Source organism: Podarcis melisellensis (genome assembly GCF_964234715.1).
Source record: "Podarcis melisellensis genome assembly, chromosome: 9".
Taxonomy (NCBI): Eukaryota; Metazoa; Chordata; class Lepidosauria; order Squamata; family Lacertidae; genus Podarcis; species Podarcis melisellensis.
In genome coordinates, this window is record NC_138541.1 from 32,198,770 (window position 1) to 32,222,046 (window position 23,277).

At 40.4% G+C, this 23,277-nt stretch overlaps 1 long non-coding RNA gene across 2 annotated transcripts in view; it reads left to right on the forward strand.

Annotated features, from left to right (window-relative positions):
• LOC309378264 overlaps window positions 1-23,277 on the forward strand; it is a 134,693-nt gene that overhangs the window by 93,294 nt on the left and 18,122 nt on the right. The window contains exon 3 of one of the 2 annotated variants that reach the window (XR_014171970.1): window positions 5,817-5,955. The exons of the other annotated variant lie outside the window; for it this stretch is intronic. This is a non-coding gene — a long non-coding RNA (uncharacterized lncRNA). Of the gene's footprint in view, window positions 1-5,816; window positions 5,956-23,277 lie in introns of those variants that run through there. 2 annotated transcript variants of the gene reach the window in all.

Genomic DNA, 23,277 nt, shown 5'->3' on the forward strand with positions numbered 1-23,277 from the left:
CATCTGCATGCACACACAAACATTTTTAACCCCCCCCCAATCCAGACATTTGCTTACATTTGCAAACCCCCCCCCCATGGGCATGTAGGCCCCCCCTAAAAAAGACATATCTGGGATTTCCTGGGTGCATCATGGTAACCCTATGTTATAGTGACTTGTATTGCACTTCAATTTAAATTGTAGGATATGCCTCTGTACCTATAAATTAGCATATGCAGATTTTATGCAGATCTGTATCCTCTTTTGATCCGATTTTTTATGATGCACTTCCTCTCTTTGGACAGCCCAATTCAAAATTACCAAAGAAATACCCCAGAAATAAGAATATTAAAAAAGCTCAAGGAAATACTAAGAAAGCTTCAGGAAAGTGGTAAAATTAACATCTGTACAGTGAATAGAAATTAGCATGCTAGTGCTGGTGCTGTAGAACAATGATCTTTAGCCAATGGGAAATTGCACTGGGAGTTTTTTTATAGCATTTTTATAGCTTTTTCCAGATCAGTGTAGATCCAGCCCTGATCAAACATCCCTGTCATCCTCAATAAGTTGGTGGGTAACTGTGTGAAACAGGGAGCCCGATTCTCCTTGTGCAGGCTTGCCATATGATGTAAAAGCCCAAATAAACATGCATCCAAGATCTGGCTTCTCAGGAAAGCCTATTTAGAGTAGGCTAAGGAACTTATTTTTGCTATTGCAGCTTTAGCTAAAATGATGTTAATGTGGTTTTCTTTAAAAGGGGGGGTTAAACTTTTATTTTAAGCCACCCTGAACATTGTACAAAAAGGTAAAAATAATTTTTTAAAAATCAAACAATTAAATAAACACATGTGTATGTGTGTTACTTCTGTTCAGAGCTTCAGGACCGTATGGCAAGTCTCTCACTGTGATGAGAATTCTTCCCTTTTGTGGCTTTAGCATAAGCAAATATAGAGCCTTGAGTTATGTCATTCAAGCTCATAGGAAACAAGCAAATATGATCCGGAACACAGCACATTCACCACGCTGTTCATTACAAAACCTCTTTCTAGATAATTATATATTCACCAAAAGGGCAAGGTAATTTGAGCATAACTTTTTATTGGTTGTTCCTTTTAAACTTCTGCCATTCATATTCAAAGTAACAGTGTGTAGTAACATGAGTTGTCCTTGGAAATCTTTAAGGAGGTTTACAAATAATCATTAGTTTTTTGTGCCCATGTTCTGCCTCCTGTTTCAGTGATAGATAGACATGTCATTACCTTTCTAAAATATATTCATGATTTTTAACTGCAAAGGTCATTGCTTTTCTCCTCTCCTGATTTGCAAAGTATTTGCAGTTTGTGCAGCAGCAGATTCACCTTCGCCAAACTTTCATATTACTGGGATATCAAACGAAGTGTACTAATGAATGGACTTTTAAATCCAGATAAATATGCATCCCTTCAATGGCTCTTTCCCCCCTCATAATACTCTAGCTGAGGGCACACAAGTATTTACAGAGGCATTCCATGGCACCATCAAGGCACGCTCTGCTGCCCCCTTCTGCCATTGAACCAAGGCTTGAAAGAAGCATTCTGTTATAGTCACTCAAATAGTTTGCAGTGAGTGCTTCGTTGTGGTTTGCGTAAGGTATCTACAACTTCAGTTTGCAAATGGACTCAAAAGGTTTGGCCATTTCTGCTCTAGGTGTTCAAAGAAGGTGCATGGGAACAAAATGTGGAGGAAGCAGGAAGGTGCCCATACATTATCTCCATTCCCAACATCTCATGTTGACCTCTATAGACTGAGACCGAAGGCATGAAGTGGAATTATTTACTCATTTAGCTGAACATGCTTAGAATTGCCCCCAAGGTTCCCATCTTGATTGTACAGGCTTCCCATTTTTAGGGAGGATTCCTAATATATTTAGTCAAATGTGTGGTGAATCCCATTTTGACCTCCATGTGGTAAGATCTGGAATGGAGCAGGGCTATTTAGGATAATGTGCTGGTGCCATGGTCTCTCTACACTTTATTCCAACATTTTTTTAAATTTTCTTTTTCAGCGTCTGTGGAAGGCTTCTCTCCATCTCTCTTTCAGCTAACAGTTTTTCACCTTTGTCCTCCTGGCTGGCTGCCACATAGCTGCCACTACTGGCCTTGCAAGTAGCATGGGGTGAGCTAACCTGTCTGGGAGATCAGAAAGGGGGATTGTGCTGAAGCAAGAGAAGTACTTGCTATACCTATGTGGCTTCACTACCCTTCCGTCATTCTGCATATCAAAAGCTCTAAGCCATGAAGCCACTTTATGTTGACAGATTACTGCGATGTAATGATGTTTCACCCCTTCTCCTCTTCCCTTCACCTTCCATCCCAAATAAGTATTGTTCTGCCCTTTGTAGTAAGTGCAAATAGCATTCAAGATTTTGTCCATTACATGTCGTTCAACCTGATCTATCCTTCATCTAGGTAGGTCATTGACATGCTCTTGTTCTGTGGTGAAACTGAAGTGCTTTATGAGAGAAATGACCCTCACAGTCTGCAGTTGCTTGTTGCTTTAAGCTTCCATGAACCTTAAAGGTTCATCTTTCAAAATGTGAAATGAGAGCAATGTGGTACCTACTCTCTATCGCTGGAAACTTATTGAGGAAACCCTTATTCTTCTATTGCACTAGCGGTCACAGACCCTATTATTCTCATACAGTGGCAGAAAATCATTGAAACAAAACTCTTCATTGCCCTGCAATGATAAAGAAAAGTGCAATTCATCCCTGAGCCAGTGTATCAATTGTCACAGAGCACTGGCGGTATATGAAATGCTCGCCTGCTGAGCCCTGAGTCATCAGTCTGAACTTTTGCCATCCTCTTACTACAGGCACTTTCCTGGTATTCAGTCATTTGCCATCTTAGTGAGAAATGAGAATCTCAGTCAGTTCCATTGGGGGGGGGGTCATCAAAACATACAAAAGACACACAAAACAAAGGTGGATAGAAGGCAACAGACATGTACAAAGAATAAAAATATCACTGGAAATAAAATTGCTTGTACATTTCTGCATTGTATATTTTCAGGGAGTTATTTGAAGGAATTCCTTGCCCAGTTTTATTCATTGATAAAAGAGAAATAGGCATAAATCCAAAGAGATTCAGATCAGTGGCAGTATAAACATTGACGTTTCCCTACCATAAAAACTGGTAGTGAATAAAATGAGGCTGAAAGCATGGAATTATAGCCTTATATGGAATCATACCAATGGTCTCTCTAGCAGAGGCATGTACAAAATTTGGATAGATATCAAATCCTCAACCAAATTGGGATGATTTGAAAATATTTGGAGTTTGTGCCAATTTAAATGAGATACCTCTGAATTTCTCTAAACACAATCGGAAGCCTCCAAAACATACTGGAGTGCTGTAGGAGGCATATCTGGGCCAAACAGAAATATTTCTCTCAAAGCTTGACTTATAAGTAAAATGCCAGAATGAAAAGATGGTGGAGCACTAATGTAATAATGCCATTTTCATATGAAAATAATAGCTCACAAACTCACAATGAGGAAAGTTTTTTCTTTTTAGTTCTCCCCCTCCACTCCCCAATTTTAAATGTGCCCAGCATGAAAACCCCTGGATTTCATATTTTTATGTAATACCAGAGATTTCGTACCTAGGGATAATCTTTATGAAGTAAGCATTCCCATACAAATTGTGAACAGAATATTATTCTTTCATAATCAATCCTTTTATAACCAACCAAAAACCATAAAGATAACCCTTGCAAACAAAAAGAAGAAAAGAAATAAAATCAAAACTTTGCAGATATCCTTTTGAAATATGGCAGGATTCATCCCTGCAGAAGGAGCTACTATGCTGGCAAATTTCATTCAATTCTGCCAAAAGGTTGTTGATCGTTTCATTAAAAACACACACACACATAAAAAAAACCCTTCAATGAATTCTACCCCACCCTGCAATGCAATCTGCTCCGTATCCTTGGGGATAGACTTAGGAGGGCTGATTTATGGAGTCCTGTAACCTACAATCACCCTCTTGTAACTGCGTTTACAGTGCACAACAACCAGTCTGAGGCAGAATGAATTAAAAGGAATAAATTTCATTCCTTATTAGCATGAAAATGAATGCCGCATTTTAATACTATATAAGTACCATTTCTTTGAAATAAGGAATATGTGGCAAGCCTGGTCCACTAACACATCTATTCCAGCAGACAGGTTTTAGAAAGACTGATTACCGAGCTCTTGGATTCAAGTTTATAATTATTGCTTATTGTCCTTATTTATTTTTGCTCTTTTTTTCCTGCTAAAAAAAGCTTCAAAAATGTATTTTAAAAGAAAGAAACACAGGATTATAGTCAACTCAGTTCTGCTGAGAGTAGACACATGGAAACCAATAGGCATAAGTTAATTATATGTATCCATTTCAATTGGCCTACTCTAAGTAGGACCGGGACGCAGGTGGCACTGTGGGTTAAAGCCTCAGCGCCTAGGACTTGCCGATTGAAAGGTCGGCGGTTCGAATCCCCGCGGCGGGGTGCGCTCCCGCTGCTCGGTCCCAGCGCCTGCCAACCTAGCAGTTCGAAAGCACCTCCGGGTGCAAGTAGATAAATAGGGACCGCTTACCAGCGGGAAGGTAAACGGCGTTTCCGTGTGCAGCTCTGGCTCGCCAGAGCAGCGATGTCACGCTGGCCACGTGACCCGGAAGTGTCTCCGGACAGCGCTGGCCCCAGGCCTCTTAAGTGAGATGGGCGCACAACCCCAGAGTCTGTCAAGACTGGCCCGTACGGGCAGGGGTACCTTTACCTTTACCTAAGTAGGACTACTATTGGATGCATTGGAGACAAAAAATGGCAGAAGTCTGTTTGACTTCTGAAATGTTCAAAAACCAAGGCGCAGCTTCTGATTGGTGCAGGCGCCCCGGAAACAATAACCGACAGTTACATTGGCTGCTCAGCTTCCAAAAATCTTTTGAAAACCAGAACACCTATTTCCAGGTTTTCAGCATTTGAGAATCAAGGCGTTTGAGAACCAAGGCACCACTGTATTAAACAATCCAAGGTCTTCAGTAGCAGCACACAAACAGTTCCAAGCCAGGACACCAAACTTTTAAATCTGATGAAATGATGAGGTGCCTTCTCATCCACCACCTTCTGGTTCTTTTCAGATGCACCAAAGCTGTAGAATCAACGCACAATGAAGAAAATGTGCAAAATGGTCAAAGGCCTGGAAACGATGCCTTATGAGGAACAGCTAAGGGAGCTGGGCATGTTTAGCCTGGAGAAGAGGAGGTTAAGGGGTGATATGATAGCCATGTTCAAATATATAAAAGGATGTCACATAGAGGAGGGAGAAAGGTTGTTTTCTGCTGCTCCAGAGAAGCGGACACGGAGCAATGGTTCCAAACTACAAGAAAGAAGATTCCACCTAAACATTAGAAAGAACTTCCTGACAGTAAGAGCTGTTCAACAGTGGAATTTGCTGCCAAGGAGTGTGGTGGAGTCTCCTTCTTTGGAGGTCTTTAAGCAGAGGCTTGACAACCATATGTCAGGAGTGCTCTGATGGTGTTTCCTGCTTGGCAGGGGGTTGGACTCGATGGCCCTTGTGGTCTCTTCCAACTCTATGATTCTATGATTCTAAGAACCTGGATGATGTTTGCTCACCCTGTTCCAGCCTATGCAGATTGATTTTTTTTTTATTTGTTGAGTTTATGTGTACCCATGTTTTATGCACAGAGGCTTCTATGTGTGTGCAAATGGGGTTTTGTATGTGTGCAAATGTCTTGCATTTCAGCAAGATACCAGAATATGATCTGCTGCCATGTTCTTAATTTCCCTTTCTGTTACAGCTTTAGAACAGCTGAACTTATTGTTGAAGAATGGTTTGGCTATGAACCTTTGAACCTCTACTACAAGAACTTCTACAGAGTCCATAATAAGCAGTCCTATCCTGGTGGACTATATATCTCACATCTCAAAATGTTTTCCCCTCCCCATTCTGATTAATTCTGTTTTCTTAGAGTTTTTGAAGGACTAATAAAAGAAAATGGAAAATATATGGGAACTGTTTTTAAGAGACTGCCAACTGGTTGTTTGTATGTCACTGAAAAATATGCTGTATTAACGATGTGCTCAGTATCGACACCAAAGTATCCATGAATCATTCGGCCACAAAAGCAAAACTTTTAAAAATTAGATGTTGTAACATTATTCCAGTATGAAAGGCAACAAAGATTTAGGAAGACACTAAAGAGTCGATTGCATAAAAGTGAGACATTACTGAAAGCCATTCTGCTTTTTTAAAAGCTTTGTGTATAAAAGTGCAGATGTCTTCCAATAACTCAGAGGAAGGGAGAAAATGGTTCTTGTATAATAGGAATGAGCAAAAGTCTGGCATTTAAGATGTTGCTTGATGTGCTGGAAATCAAGCTGAGACACAGTTCAGTTCTCAGCTTGAAAGAATGAGGATACCAAAGTCCCTCACATGCAGATCCTGTGATCTAGCATAGATTCTGACAAAGGAGAAAGGTGTTCATTTGTTAACCCTAAACTTCAAATAAAGTTTTTTGACAATGAAGTTCTCCTTCTGTGCACTAAACTAAACATCAGAATATACATCTAGCCTTCCTTCTGACATCAATGTATGAACCCCATGTTCCCCCTTTGGGCTCATTGGACCGTCTAGCTCAGTGTTGCTCTCCAGGTTTTCAGGTGGGGGTCTCTCCAAGCCCCACATGGAGATGCCAGGAGTTAAGCCTGGGATCTTCATGCTCTACTATGAAGTTATGCTGCTCCTTCATACAATTGGTTGCTTCTGGTAGCAGGAGTTGCAGAATGTGGTGATATCCAGACACATATTAAGACAGATCTATGTCTGAGTGAACTTTTTTTTTTTTGCTCCAGAGCTTTCCCCCCCCCCCCCCTTTAAAGCTGAATTAGAGGAAATGGCTATTCGGGTTTTATGTCGATTACTGTTTGCTCTGATTCAGCTTTAAAGAGTGGGTTTTCATGGGGAAAGCTCTGAAGGAAATCAAACAAACAGGCACTCTGAACTGGAGGTTTAAAGTGTGCACAGTACCAGGAAAGCACATAGGACAGGTAAGTGTGGCTAAGTTTTAAGTTCTACCAAACATTGCAGAAGTAATCTAGATAGGTGGCTGATGTTTCTGGAAGTGACCACGCATCAGATATTAGCGTCCAGATATTAGCATCTGCCAAGAATATATGAAGGCAAGACATGGCCAAACAGCTATTAACACTGTTTTAACAGTTGGATATGAACACACAAGGATTTCTTTAGGGATATCATTTAGCAAAATTCCAGGAGGTTCTCTGCCGACACACAGAGCCAAATGGCTATGGGCAGCCTGATCAACACCCCCAGCTAAGTGGTGTACTTCTATTTCTTAATATGAATAAGATTAAAAACTGGTTCAAGAAGTACAAATTGCTGGCTCACAGAAGTCCCAACTGCAGCTACTTGGAGAGGGACACTTTGTCTGACATTACACATGTTGGTAGACATGTAACTGACCTGATGGTTAAGTTATCTTAACAAACTCTAACCTACCTCACTGTAACAAGACTGTAGACTGGAGATGTACTTTATTCCAGCTTCCCTCATTTAATCAAACCTTCTAATATCTGCATCTGTAGGGAGAAGTTCCCAACAGAGTCCAGTTGTTGTTTGTTTCTGATGCTGCCTGGTCTTAAAACAAAATAATCTCTCCCCAGTCTTCAACAATATTACTAAATAATTGCAAATGAACAATAACGCTGTCAGTATTCAGGGAGATAAGACAAATGTTAAGTAAATTACACAGAGTAAATGAAAAGCAAGAATAAATACAGTTTCCCTCAGTTGACAGTATCTTGACTTAGTCTACAGTTCGATTGCAATTTAGAGGGAAAGGGCAGGATACATTATTTGGGTATGAGAAATGCTATTTTAAAAAGAGGCAGATTATAGGACTGGTAAATCAAAGTAGCAGTGTTAGAATGAGAAATGGACACGTCCAGAGAGATAAATTAATCAAATTCTGGATAATGTTTATTCAATATTGAAACAACAAGACAACAGCAAGAACCCACTGATAACATATGAATTGATCTGGCTTACTTGACCCAACAAGCTCCCCGCCCTCTCACAAATGTGAACAAACCTCACTGCAGCCAACCACAGACAACCAACCACAACCTGCCTCCAATACCTCTCACTGCCAAGGAAATGTAATAAGTGAATAGAAAGAGAACTGACCCAGTTGACGCTGACACCAAACCCCACATGTACACTATACATGTACACCTCTTCCCCCACCTTATACTGTACTCAACACTAATGTCTCATAACAAATGTAACTGATCTGTAGAAAAGATTTTAAAATCTGAAAAAGAGACAATGCACATAATTTTGCAAACCAAGAAAATTTTTAATAAAAAATATTTTTTAAAAAAAATATTGGAACAACAAGCATAACATCTTTTGATTGTAAAGGATGGTGAACGATGCACATGGTAAGAAATGCTTGAAATGCATGTGTGGTTAATATGCACACAAGAGGGCAAAGCAAACTGTATTTGGGACATAAAGCACTGCAGCGTCCATCCACTTTTATCTTACGATTCTTTTTATTTTCTTATCATGATGAGCACATCCATTTTAAATTGGATCTTAGCATGAGAAACGAATTTAGGAAAGAGTTTGCCTAGCTGCACTTTCCTGTAAGTCTCCACTGTGTTGAATGAAACACCAGAAGATCAGGAGAGCCTAGGCAATTGGGTGGCTCCCTCCAGCACAATGAGAAAATTCAGAATGGATATGATGTGAATGTCCACTGAAGGAATGAAAATAAAGGTAAATGGGTGGGGGATTCCCCCCCCCCATAACCATTCAATTTCCCCTCTGAATTTCCTGTTCTACTTAGGTTCAAACCCAAACAGGGCAGCTTGTCAGATGCCCAGTGTCCAGCTCAGGGTGGTCCAACAAGGTCCTCGAGGCCTTTTTGGGTGGTCCTCAGCTACTGTACATTTGACCACCACCACCCAGCCCCTGCACTGCCTTCCGAAGCCAGCTAATCGAGGTTCCCTGGTCTAGCTCCTACTTTGTTGGAGTAAGTAGGAGCTAGACCAGGTGCCTTCTTCCTTGACCTACCACTACAGGACTGTCTAGAAACCATCTTGCCCTGAGGCAATGAGGGACCCCACCTGTCACATAACTGAGGTGTAGTAAGCAGCTTGGAAAGTGCAGACAAGAGTATCAGTTTAGGCTATTGATTTGGCTGTGGCAATCATGAAAGACAGCTAGATCAAACAGAAATGTTTTTTGGACCATAGTTATATATGCATTCTCGCCGCTTCTAATATACCTCAACTCAGAGACTTTGCTTGGTGGAGAGTGAAGTGAAATAAACAAATGCCAGACACCTTTGCACAAGGCCCAGTGAAATGAATTGGAACCAGGCCTTAAACTAGTGCTTAATTCCCACAGAAGTTTATAATTTTAACTCTGCCCTGGATTACGAACTGAATTTTATTTTGTGCTGTGATTTCAACATTTGGTATGTACACCACTGTGAAACAATGTAAAATGTGGACTAGAAATGCTCTAATTTCCCCACTAAGAAATGCTCAAGGGTGCGGCAAGTAGCTTTCAGCAGGGATGGCCAACTGATGGGCTGAAGTCAATTTTCACATTTCTGCCACCATGGTCATTACCTGTCAGATTAGTGGTGGCCTCTTCCATACTGCTGCTAACATGGGCAGTGTCAGCTGAATCCAGGCCCCATTCCCAGTACCCAAAAGTTGGCTATCCCTACTTTAAGCATGCATAAACCATGCCACACAATCATGTTGTCTTAAAGTATTCCTCCCTCACACAAAGACACCTCAAAATCCAGTATTTCTGCAGGAGTCTCTCATATGGTTTCTGCTTCGGATATATTTATGTTTGATGCATTCCATTCATTTCCTGGCATGCATTAGTCATTTAAAAACCTGTTCAGAAAGGATACATAAAGTCTCACATTTGTATGTGGGTTGGTTTTTTTTTTATAATTACAAACCTCTGAGTTCAATTATTTTCCCCTGATCCAATTTCTGTATGACAGCAACCCATACAATAAAAGCAAATTGCCGCCATTCCTTTGTGCATTTAATTTTCTATTTCCTTTATTATGGTGTTCATAATTTCATATACATATATATGGGAAATAATACCTGTTTACCAAAATGCAGTGATGTAATATTGTGTGGCTGTTATAAGCACAGCAGCTTTCCATTTTGCTTACTATTTTCAGGATTTCTGTCTAATCGCATAACAATCATTACACTAATTTCCTTTGATACCTTAAAAAAAAACTTTAGGAACCAAGGAAAAACGCTGAAACAAACAGGTGATATAAATGGACTTTTGCAGCATTAGAAAGCAGCCATCTAGCAATTTCCTATCTGTAATTTCCTTACATGCAGAGTATTAAATAGGGACCTCATCTTGGTTTTACCCTTTGAAGAGCTAACAAGAAATCATAGAGTGCAATAAATTCCCCTTATGGAGAATATAAATACATTGGGATGTATTATGGTATGCATTGATTTTTTCGAGACTTTGCTTTAGTGTGCTTATGGTAATTATGTCTGGCTCCAGATCACAAATCAATGGGAACAAAAGTAATTTGATTTCTCTCCCCCCCCCCCCGCCTTTTGTATAAAATTAAAGGGTTTCCCACCCCCAAACAAAATCTTCAGGAAATATAATTTTGTTTCCTTGGCAGCAAATACATGAAACTGTGAACCAATTTGTACTATCCATCCAGGGACAACCTAAGTCATTTTGCTGCCTGAGACTAAACAGCAAGTAGATTCACACACGCAGGTAAATGCCTATGCTAGTCCAACTCACTCTTGGAGTAATAGACATGACTAAATTTGGTTCATTGAACAGGATTCTTCTAAATAGTCACACAAATGAGAGCCAAAACAAGTCCTGCTACTGCAACAGAGTTTTTCCTCCTCTGCTCCCCCCTGTGCATGCCCAATGTGACCAAATCAGCTCTCGGGGTCAGCATAACGCGCCCCCCCCCAGAACAGCATGTTGTGGGAGAAGAGGACCATCCATCCATCCATCCATCCAGCTCAGATTTGCCTACACTGACTGACAGTAGCTCTCCAGGATTTCAGTCAGCCATCTCTCCCAGCCTTACCTCAAAATGGCAGGGACTGAGCCTGGGACCTTGTCCATGCAAAGCAGAGGCTCTACCACTGAGCTACGCCTTTCTCAAGTACTTTCTAAGGGTGTATCCAGATTTGTCACTATTTTGTGGGAGGGATTCAAGCAAGCTGGAAAGTTGAGTTTCTGCAGCTCACCTGGATTAAAGGGTTCTGCATCCCTAGTGTAACAAATCTGCTGTGAAAGAATTGGGCATTTTGCAGTTTGGAAAGTGATGAGGAAATGCATTGAAAAGTGTCGGTTGAATATGAAACAGGAAGATGTCTAAATGCCCTTTGAAGCAAATTAGGAGGGATGCTCATTGTCCTATAATTGCCCTGCAAACAAATAGGAATGTATGCTTGATAAAGACCAGATAGAATCTCACCTACATGAAAGCTTTGTGCAAGCAAATCAGGACAATTCCTTAATAAACCAGTCAGGGGCCATGGGCTTATCTCCAAACTCCAGCTTTGGGGTTGTTCTCTGCTTTCCACTGTAGTTTACCAATTTGGTCAAAGGTCCATGTTTTATTTCCTACTTAAAGAAAAGTAACCTGCCATATATAAGTAGTTTAGCATAACCCTTTGAAATACTTATATGTGCAGGAATTTTGTCTTATCTGACCGTGGAGAACATGAAAGATTAATACTTTTCTGATCACATAGGAAATGTTTGGGCATTCAGTAATAAATAGCCTATTTGGACATAATTTATGGCTGTTGGGTCACAATGTAGCATATGGTTTCAATGTAGTACAGAAATTGCACTCAAGTGACCTTTGATGTCTACTGTGCTCAGCTAAAGCCAGCTTGAAAGAAGTTTTTGTAATCTTATTAGAGAGGAACTGGTTTATAAATCTAGCAGCTGCTCCAAATCAAGAAACATAATTGATTTCTAAAGAGTTGGAGGAACACCACAATTAGTAGACAAAATAAAAGGAAAAGATCAGGTAGTATGAAAGGAGCGGGCCATTATGTTCAGTGCAATAATGTTATAGTTATGCATTTGAAAAGTTAGCTGATTATAATCTTGAGAGCATGTATAATTTCCAAGTAAAGCAGATACTCACTATTGATGGGGATGTACGATGATAAATACAGCTGATGGTTCATTCACAAAATTTGAGTTGCATATTGCAAAACAAATGACAAAATCCATCATCACACTGGCACCAAATTTACCAACTGAAGGGGGAGGGCAAACATCAGAAGCATTTTCCAGACTGGGGGTGGGTGGGGGAGGCTTTGTGATCATTTGCTAGATAAGTAAGGGCAAGATTGTTTCTCCTCTAACAGCCATTTCTTAAAGGTTGTACACATCACATGACCATGTTAAAAATTGTTTAAAATTCCTGAGCTCAACCAGCAAGAAATAATGCTGAGCCTGTTCTGCATTTCATCTCCTAATCAATACAGTGCAGCCCCTTTTCTATAGAGAATGATGAACCTGCATCCCTCCAAATGTTATTGGATGCCAGTTTCCATCAACAGTATGTTCAATGACCAGGCATGAAAGGAGTTGGATCCAACAACATCTGGTGGGCTACAGGTTCCCCATCGTGCTATAGAACCACCCCACCATGCCCTGTTCAGGTACGCTTTTTTAAAGGAAAAAATATTTCAAGTGTTAGCAGCACCAGCAGGAATTTAATTTACGGCACTTTCCCTTTCTCCAGTGTTCTTGGCTAGGTTTGCACATACTGCAGTGTCATTCCTGCCACAGTACATGCTTCCCATGTGCAGATCCAACCAGTGTGATGCTCCTGATTTATCACTTGCATGTAAAAATAGGCTTCATCCTAGGACAACTGATAGAGCAGGTCAACAAACTTCCTCACAGCCATTGGTGCTCTGAACTGCAAACATGGTCTGTACATTCTGAGGTGTTTGCTTCATAATTTTATAGAATTATTATACAGTGAATCAGGATATCAAGGAAGAGGGTGTTGTTCACCCATGTTGGAATTCTGTATTTGCCTAGCTAGCCAGCTCTTGCCCTGTGATAACAGCACTGCTAAGTCTTGCTTGTTCAAAGTACAGTGGTACCTCGGGTTAAGCACTTAATTCGTTCCGGAGGTCCGTTCTTAACCTGAAGCACCACTTTAGCTAATAGGGCCTCCTGCTGATGCCGTGCTGCCAGAGCACGATTTCTGTTCTCATCCTGAAGCAAAGTTCTTAACCTGAGGTACTATTTCTGGGTTAGCGAAGTCTGTAACCTGAAGCGTATGTAACCTGAAGCATATGTAACCCAAGGTACCACTATATTCCTAAATCCCTGACCCTGCCAAAGATCATGTAGGGCAATGAGAGAGCTCCACAGAGCAAAATCTGTTGTGGGTTTTTTGCAAAATAGCCAAATAACTAAGCTGAACATCACTATTCACTCTGGGTAATGTTGGTTTTTCTCCTCCATTCCCAAAATTAGCACTTTCTTAGAGTTAGTGACAGTGTGTTGATCAAAGTCAGTCTAAAACATCTCCAGTAGCTTCTGCATAGCAAATATTTTCAGTGCTTCCTCATGCTGAATTGCTGGTGCATTTTTTTAAAAAAATATATATGTTCTCTGCAGTCTCTTCAAACCTAATGGGCTTATTCAGGTATGCAATGAAGAGTGACCCTATCAGGCAATTGGCTACAAGGTTACATGAGCAAGCACATGACTCTCCAAAACTTGTTTTCCTAGATTGCCTGAAATGGCTTACTGTAACAGGAACTCCAAACATTTTCTTTTCAAAAAAAAAAAAAGACAGTGTTTTCCTTGACAGCACATTATTATTGGCTCTACGGGATTTTCTTTATTTTTTTGCTAGAAAAAGAAAAGAAAAAGAACAGCATATTATATTTTACATCAATTGCATGGAACACATGCACACAAAAGTATTCCATTTCAGTGATGATACTCCACATTTAAGCAGCAGTGGTGATTAAACAGATCTTCTTAAATTCAAATATTAAATTGAAATGAAGTAATTGCATTTTCACACCAAAAGCTATTTCCCCCCAGTTTTCCGTTTTGCAGGCATGTTGCTTTCTAATGCACATTAATCCATATAGCAATTTGCTTCTCAACATGTTGACACTAGAGTATACTATGCACAGACTTCAATACATGACACCATTTTCATAGATTCAGGTGAGGCAGTAGGAATGCTAGATTGATGTATTAGAACACCAATGGACTAGATAACTCAAACTCAACCCAAACAAGATGGGGGTTCTGGTGGTGGGTTGTTCATCTGACCATTGAGCTGGTGTTCTAAATGAAGTTGGACTATCCTGTGAATGTAATAAATAAATGTCAGATTCACAGATTATGGGGTGCTTTTAATTCCAGCCCTACCACTGGAGGCCCAAATCAAATCTCTGGTACTCAGCATCTTCTACCAGTCGATACTGGTGCACCAGTAGTGACCACTTCTGCGCAGAGATAGCCAGCCCACAATTTACCTATGCCTTGGCAACCTCCAGGTTAGACTACTGCAACATATGCAAGGTTGTCTTCGAAGACTTCTCATAAACTTCAGGTAGCTGCAGACTGCTAACTGGGACCTTTCACAGAATATATCTTTCACCAGTTTTTAAACATTTGTACTGGCTGGTGATTCATTTCTCTGTTATTCAAAGTACCTTTAATTCCTTAAGTGGCTTAGGGCTTTAGCTGCCTAAAGGTCTATCTTCTTCAGAATCATGCTTGAACTTTATGATTATCATTGGAGGCTCTCCTTCAAGCCCTTTGAAGTTTGCCAGGCAGTGACTTGCAAGAGTACTTTCTCAGTTCTGATGCTTCATATGTGGTGCTTCATCCTCAGGGAGGTTTGCCTGGTTTCAAATCTGATATATTTCCACTGCCAGGCAATGACTTTTTTTTTTATTTGTGCAGGTTCTTCAGCATATCACTGTAGATAAACTGAACGTGTATGCACTCAAGACTACAACTCTGGTTATCCCTGGTCATGGGCCATACTGACTGGGGCTAATAAGAGCTGGGGGACACAGTTCCTGCCATACTCCTGCCATAGATGGTTTAAATTTATAGTTTTATTGGTACTATTCTGTTTTATCCCTCAGCTGTGCTTCTGTTGATTTCTGTGGCATTTATTACTAGGTTTTATTTTGTATTTATTATTGTTTTATTGTTTTTATGTAATTGTATGAGGTGCCCTGGAACTTTTTATCTGAAGAGTGACATGTATGCACCTTAGATGAATCAATAGAGTCAATGCAACAAGAAAACCTTTCAGATAAACATCTGCCAGGAAGCCACATCCATCTCATAAGTCAATATGGTTTTGTCTTATAAGCATGGCTGCAGAGTCCATTCAATATTCAGATTTCTCTAATGATGCACAAATGAGGCTTCTTCTGTAGCATATGGGGTCATATCCTACAGATGTTCCACTGTCTTTTGTGATCTCTGCAAGTATAGTTAATTAGGTCAAATATGACATTGTTCAGATATGCCAATATCCGTCAGATGTTCCAATAGGTGGCTGGACAATTATTTAACAAGTGCTAAATAATAGTTAATAAGATGATCATGTAGCTCCTTGGTAAGCCTTTTGTATCATCTTGCCAAGTGAGAAGGACAACTGGTCATCTGCAGCCTATGTGTATCAGTCTTGAAAAACCTACATAGTGCCAAACATGGGGTGCATTTTGGGGGGTTAGTTTAAGTTTCATGTTTATATATATATATGTCAGACTTCAAATAAATTACACAAGGCTGGCTTGTATATGTCACAGAGTAAAAGATGAAATACAAAAGGTATGGGCAGGACACCCCCTAAAGATTTCTGACATGGAGTTGGAAATATTAGCAGATTTACATCCAGCAATACTGAGAAGAGAACATGAGCTTAGATTCTTGACAATCTGCATGAGGAGAAAAAAATAAAATACAGATGGAGAATTTCATTTAGTCTTACTGAGTGGTTAGGAAAGAAATAAGCTGTTGTGCAAAATATTAAAGGAGATCAACATCTGTTAAAAATCACTACAAGCTCAGCAAAAAACCCAAACCTGTTTCTCAAAAAAAATCTTATCTATTAATTAATCTTCTGTAGCCCATTAATCTAGACAGGAGTGCAGTGTTCTGTAGTCTCCCATAATATTCATATATTGCTGGAGTAGCTGGTTCAATTAATATATACTAGGAAGAACATGGATGCCTTTATGTTGTACTGGTGAAGGCCATAAGGAACCTTATAGTAACTCTGAATTTGTCCTTACAAACCAGATGCAGGGGAACCACTATGGTAGATTTGAAGTGATAAACAGGATAGTGAAAGTGTTAAGCACCTTGACTAATACAAATCTATCCCCCAAATGATATTTGCCTTTCTAAGGTATCAGACCATGACTCCATATGCTAACGTATCGAGATTGGGGAGGGATTTGATTCACTTCACGTGTAAAGTTGAATTTACCTGATGCACACTTTCTAAAACAAAATGCAATTTTTTAAAAACAAGAAGTTCTGAATTTTGCAAGGCAGTTGTCCAGCCAAGTAATGTGTACAAAAGTACTTACTGCATATTGTCGGTTATGATTGGTTTTGGCTAACAAAAGACTTTGCCCCAGACATGGGGCAAGCATTCTCTGGTAAGAGAGTCCCAGCAGATATTTAAAAAGCACAAAACATGCAGCAAAGCATGAAAATGTAGGCTGTTAGACCTTTAAAAGATCCCCTCTTTAAGTCACTTACAAGGCTTCCCCTTTCTCCCTCTGTAGCATAGAAAAGACCACGCAGTTTGGTAAGCTATCAAAATGATTTACTTACAAACTTGTCAAAGGTCAGCTTAATGTGTTTTCCCATGCAACAGATCTCAAGCAGAAAACCTTAATTACATAACGTGGTAAAATGTTTCTAAACTAGCTGATCCTTCCTCACTCAACAAGAGGGGGAATAGTCAATCTAGTCAAGTATGGCAAAACAGCTTACTCTATGGTCTTTACCCCTTTTTGCATTAACTAGAGCTAAGCATGCTGGTTATATGAGGCTGGATTTCCCACATATATTAGGGTAAATGTGCATGGAAATACATAAATCAGTGAAAATAACATGCAAACCTGTGTTCCATTAGGAGAAATTGCTTTGCAAAGATATGTCTGTTAGGCAAAATTGCATACCAAAATGTGCAGTTTAGGAGAAATTCACACTAAAATGTTGACAATTTTTTATGATGACTTAAAAAAATGAATCACAAACTGATGGGAAAAGAAGAAACAGAAAGGCAGAAGTTGACATAATCACTCATCCCTCCTGATATGAAATGTAGCCGCATCTAGTATATCTATCTGTTCTCCCCATCTTTATAAGATCATTAGCATTCCTTTTTTAAATAAATGCTTACATTAGCACTGAAATAATATTAGATATCAAATAATCACTATTCAGTCTTCCATTCACAAGCCCTGCTTCACCATTTTTAAAATTAATTCCCCATTTCTGCCCTTTCTGCCCCACCTTGGGTTTCCATAGAATCATAACATATGAAAAGTATCTCTTACACCACTCATTTCATTACTAACACATTTTTTTAAAAAAATTTAAACCCTCAAATTGAAGTGATGCTTTACTTACTAAAAGCTCTTCATCTTACTCATCTCTCACGAATAACTTGGTTAATTTATGCTGATGATTTTTAGTATCCCTGAGAGCCAAACTCTCAATCTGCTTAAATTTGCTGTCTTAGTGGCTCTGGGATTTCTACATCCACCAGCATGCAAGGATGGTTAGGTAAGGAGGTGGGGATGTAGCTATTTATTTTTAGATTGATATTTTGCTTTTTGAACACATATCCCCAAGGCAGTTGATGCATTGCATATCAGGAGTTAGAAAGATGGATTGATTTATCATGACTTCTCATGCAAGGTAGCCACATGTTATGTGACAGACTTTTCCTATCATGATTCTTGACCCATCTTTAATATGTACACCAATTCTGCTCATCATCTGATACAACTATTTTTCCTCTGACAAAAAAAACCAAGCAAATTACTGGGCAGCCGGGTCTTTTCTATATCTGCTGATTTCTTCTTTGTGCTTTTCATCATATCCCATGAATAAATGAGAAAAGAGATTGCATTAAAAAATAACAAAGGAGAGAAAGTGCTCATGGCTGGGGCAAGAGTATTTGTTGTGCTGAGTTAGGAGTAGCAAACAAGGCATCGTCTAGATGTTCTTGGAGTACAATGCCCACCATCCATGGCAATTGAGGCTGAATAGGAATTCTTTGTTTATCAGCAATTTGGCTCATGTGGAAAGGAAATTTATGCTTTCTTTGTGCTTATATCATGGAGTTAAGCGTGTTAGAAGTGAGTGTTGCTAAACAGGCTATATTGGTCATATTTTGGCAGGTAGGTAGAGATGGGAGGATGGTAAGATGAACAGGTGAGCACCTTTGGAGATGAGGGACGTACCAGGCCCTTTCAGGTTGTGTGACTTGTGCTGCTTCCTGGACTCATCTATCAGGAGTTGTGTTTTGCTGGGCTAGGGCTGGAAAGTCTCCCTATTGAGGCTGGGCCTTGTGCAAGGGGCTATGATCAAGTCATGGCCTTGCCCAAGTTCTGTGGAATTAGACTTGCTCCCACACATGGTTTACCTTCCGGTGACATTTGAATAAAATATGACCCTAGTTCAACCCCACATACGGTACTTGAGTCTTGCCTCTTCTTTATTGGGGGCCTAATCTGGTCAGTTAAATCAGGCCCCTGTGGCTCAACATCTTCAATCCTAAAAAAGGTCAACAACTTTGGCCGACCCCTTGGAGAGCCAGTATGATGTAGTGGTTAAGAGCGGTAGTCTTGTAATCTGGGGAACCGGGTTCGCATCTCCAATCCTCCACATGCAGCTGCTGGGCGACCTTGGGCCAGTCACACTTCTTTGAAGTCTCTCAGCCCCACTCACCTCACAGAGTGTTTGTTGTGGGGGAGGAAGGGAAAGGAGAATGTTAGCCGCTTTGAGACTCCTTCAGGTAGTGATAGAGTGGGATATCAAATCCAAACTCTTCTTCTTCTTCTTCTTCTTCTTCTTCTTGGTTGGCTTCACGGCCCTTTACTTCATCAAATCTGGCCTTCTTTGAAAAAAGTTTGGACACCACTGTATTTAAGCACAATGATACCAATTCAGACAGTCATAGCTTCTGCCAAAGAATTATGGGAGCTGTATTTTAATAAGGGTACTGAGAGTTGTTTGGAGATCCCAGATACCCTGCCAGAGCTACATTTCTCAGGCTGGCTTAACAACCAACCCATCTTCATAGGAACTCTGAGAATTTTGGTTCTGTGAGAGAAATGGGGGTCTCCTAACAACTCCCAGCAACCTTAATGAACTATAGAATTCTTTAGGGAAAGCCATGATTGTTTAAAGTGGCATCATAGCACTTTAAATGTATGATGTGAATGTGGCCTTAGGCATTTTGCAATGAAAATGCAAGCTCAACCCCACACCCACTAGAATTCTAAAATAATTCAGAAACACCCTGGGACTGCGTCAGAAAAACAGAAGCCTCTTCCACAGATGAAGAAAATTTTGTGGAAATTGGAGGCCAGGTTGTAGCACAGAACTAATAAAAAACAAAACCCTAACCTTTTCTAGCAGTCAAGGGACCAACAGTATTTTTAGCCTTTTTCCTTACTTCCAATGTCCTCGTGGAATCCCACCTCCCCCGGCACACATTTCTAACATTGCTTTTTAGCTTTATAACATTTTGTGTTCTTCCTTGCTGGTATTGCAAATGCATGCTTCCTCTATCTGTATGAGGTTTGTGTGTGTATTCTGTGGTAACAAATTCAAGGCAGAAATGAGATCTCATTGGCACAACAAACAATAATTAAAAAGGCAATTGTGGAATAGAATAGAAAAGGCAAACAATGCACAGTACAATCACCAACTTGTGTATGCATAAACAAATGAAAAAGTCACCCAAGTGAATATTTCTGGGATGTTCTCCACCTCTTCAACATTAGCATGGCAACCTTACCCGGACAGTCTGCTCTGCATTGACCAAGATGGTACAAACAAGCTCTAGAGTAGCCTTCTCCAACTTGATGCCTCCAGATATTTTGGACCACAACTATAGTGAGACATGGCCAGGGATGGTGAGAATTGGACTTCAAAACACATGGAGGGTGGCATGTCAGGGGAGCTGCAACATGGGTGGAAGTAGGGTGTCCACCTGAGTGGATCTGATCCCTACTGAAAGTAGCAGGGCTCACATTTGGCTTTGCTGCTAAGGAACTCTCAGGAGTGCACTATTTGCATTCAACACCATTTAAATCCATCACCCCATGAAAGTCCTGCTGCTTTCCGGTGGGCTCAGATCCACCTGGTGCAATTATGATGTCAGTTGATTGACAAGTACGGTAAGTGGGCCAACCCAACAGTGGATCACAGAGTGGTGACCAGCTTGCCCACTCTTGCCCTAGTAGCTGTGAGGAATGTTGTAGATCTGGCCTCATCTCTTTGGCAAACTTTCTCAAGAGGTGCAGTCTTCTTCCATATTGTCTTTGGAAAGAGATCTGGAGCAATAGCTTCAAACTCTGTGTTGCCTCTGGCTTGAAAGTCCTCAGTGGGTTTTCTTAAAGCTTCTTTCTATGGGCTTGTGTGGGGACAAGGAGAGAGGAGAAAGGAGTCTGATGTGGATCAGTCTCTCCTGAAATGGATATTTAGGATCAGTCTCTCCTGTGACTCATGATACCTTCACACTCCTTTCTTTCCTCCCCCAACTATTTTCACAGGATAATGTAAGCCCATTGACTCCAGGAACCTTTTTATTAGATCTTTATGGCTGCAGCTGGTCCATGTCCAACCGGCAGAGTGTGAGAAAAAGCCTCACACCACCTCTTGCTCTTCTGCATCCCAGGTGGACTGCAGCCACTTTAAAGAAGCAGGTGACCCTGAAATAACCAAGGATGCTGTGAACCCCAGCATGTCCTGACAACACCCTGTATTGACCCTTTGTACCGAACATCCCATTAACTTGGCAGACATGTTTCATCACAACTTTGCTAGAAAATTGTAATACAACAGGCCATTTACAGGAGCAAACCAACAGGTAATAAGGGGTGTTTAACTCTTTCCCTACCACACACAACAATTCACCCCTAAAATTCTCCCTCCTGGTGGTTTATTTCTGTTCTTCAATTCAGCTGGAAGAAATGCAGGAAGAAAGAAAAAGCTGGCAGAAGGGAATAAATGGTGGGTCAGGACTTTAAAAAACAAAAACAAAAAAACTGTTCTCCAGCCTGTAAGTTAGCTATGCAACTGTTTCCCCTCTCCTGTTTCAATGACCTGAGATAAACACAGGCATGGAGAGAAATGTGTTTATTGGATAGCTCTCTGGAGTGTACCTGGCTGGAACCATCTGGTCAAATCCTTAATGCCATTACAATGAGATGGGTCCCCCCCACACTTTCTTCAAAGAGCAGGCAATCTGAAACATAAAAGGGAAATCTAAACACTGAAAGTTCAATCCAGAGCAATAACTAAATAAAGGTAAAGTATTGTTAAATATAAGCAAAAGCAGGAAATCACATTAGCTTAAGGGCTTAGCTACACCCCAGGAATAAAGGTTAGTCATTGTTTCAAATACAAAGCAGCCTCTGACTAGTCTAATTAATAAATAGAATTTTGAGTCGTTTACAATAGACCTTTCAACTCTTCCTACGCTGCAGGCTCCAAACAGTATCACAAGGGGGTTCAAGGTCTATTGAACTAAAATGGCAGCTGTTCTTTTGCTCTGTTTGTTCCATACCACCATTGTAAAATGACATGACCTGACTTAATTTTTCTCTCAAAAAAAATTGTTATTCTCCCTTTGAATTTTCCAAAGTGGAAGGAATTGCATTCCCCCCCCCCCCATATCAATTCCATATTTCAGATTTTGAATCATTATGATACAATTGTCAGGAGTACAAACCTAATTGTACAAATTAGCAGAAGTGTATAAAATGGGCAGATAGGTACACATATTTCCTTTCTGTCTGTACATCTAACTATGATATTAATACTATTAGTATTGTTAAATCTATGTTCCATGGGTACCATGCCCAATACATTGGTAAAACAACAGTAGGCATTTATATATGGTTTAGATAGAACAAGTGGGTATATGTCATGTATATAAAATGTGTGTGTGTGTGTGTGTGTGTGTGTGTGTGTGTGTGTGTGCAAGCTGTTTAAGACTTTTCTCATAGACACAACTTATCTGACTTAGAACTATTTCCTACAGAACAGAGATGGGGAATCTGCGGCCTTCCAGATATTTTCAGACTACAACTTCCATCAGCTCCAGTCAGCATGGTCAGTGATCAGGGATGGTGAAAGTTGTAATCCATCACCTTCTGGGGGGCCACAAATTTCTCATCCTTGCTTCAGAGCAACCATCAAATTGAGGGAGATTAGAAGGAAAATAGAAGTTTTAGATGTATAAAGGGTCCTATCAGACCAGGAATTTAAGATTAAAGACAACACATTTTGTCCAATTTTCTTGCACATGTCACACTTCTTAGAGTTATTCCATCCCAAATATTAATCCCTAATGTTTTGCTGTGGAGGGTGGAAGCCAAAACATGTAACTACACTGTGTTTGATCTATCTCAGTTTTGACATTCACTTGCCTTTCATATAGTATTATTTAGTGATTGACAATTTCCTTCTAGGATAGATAGATCCAAACTTACCTGATTCTATACACCCCCATTTTGAACAGTTTCATCTATCAAGGTGTGTCCAAAATGAAAGAGTTTCATGTATTTTTTTGTACGAAGTAAGTAGTATGAAGCCGCTGGGAGAGATCATCAGGGGGTTTGGGCTGGGTGTCCATCAATATGCAGATGATACCCAGCTCTACCTCTCTTTCAAATCAGAACCAGTGAAGGCGGTGAAGGTCCTGTGTGAGTGCCTGGAGGCGGTTGAAGGATGGATGGCGGGTAATGGATTGAGGTTGAATCCTGACAAGACAGAAGTACTGTTTTGGGGGGACAGGGGGTGGGCTGGTGTGGAGGACTCCCTGGTCCTGAAGGGGGTAACTGTGCCCCTGAAGGACCAGGTGCGCAGCCTGGGAGTCATTTTGGACTCACAGCTGTCCATGGAGGCGCAGG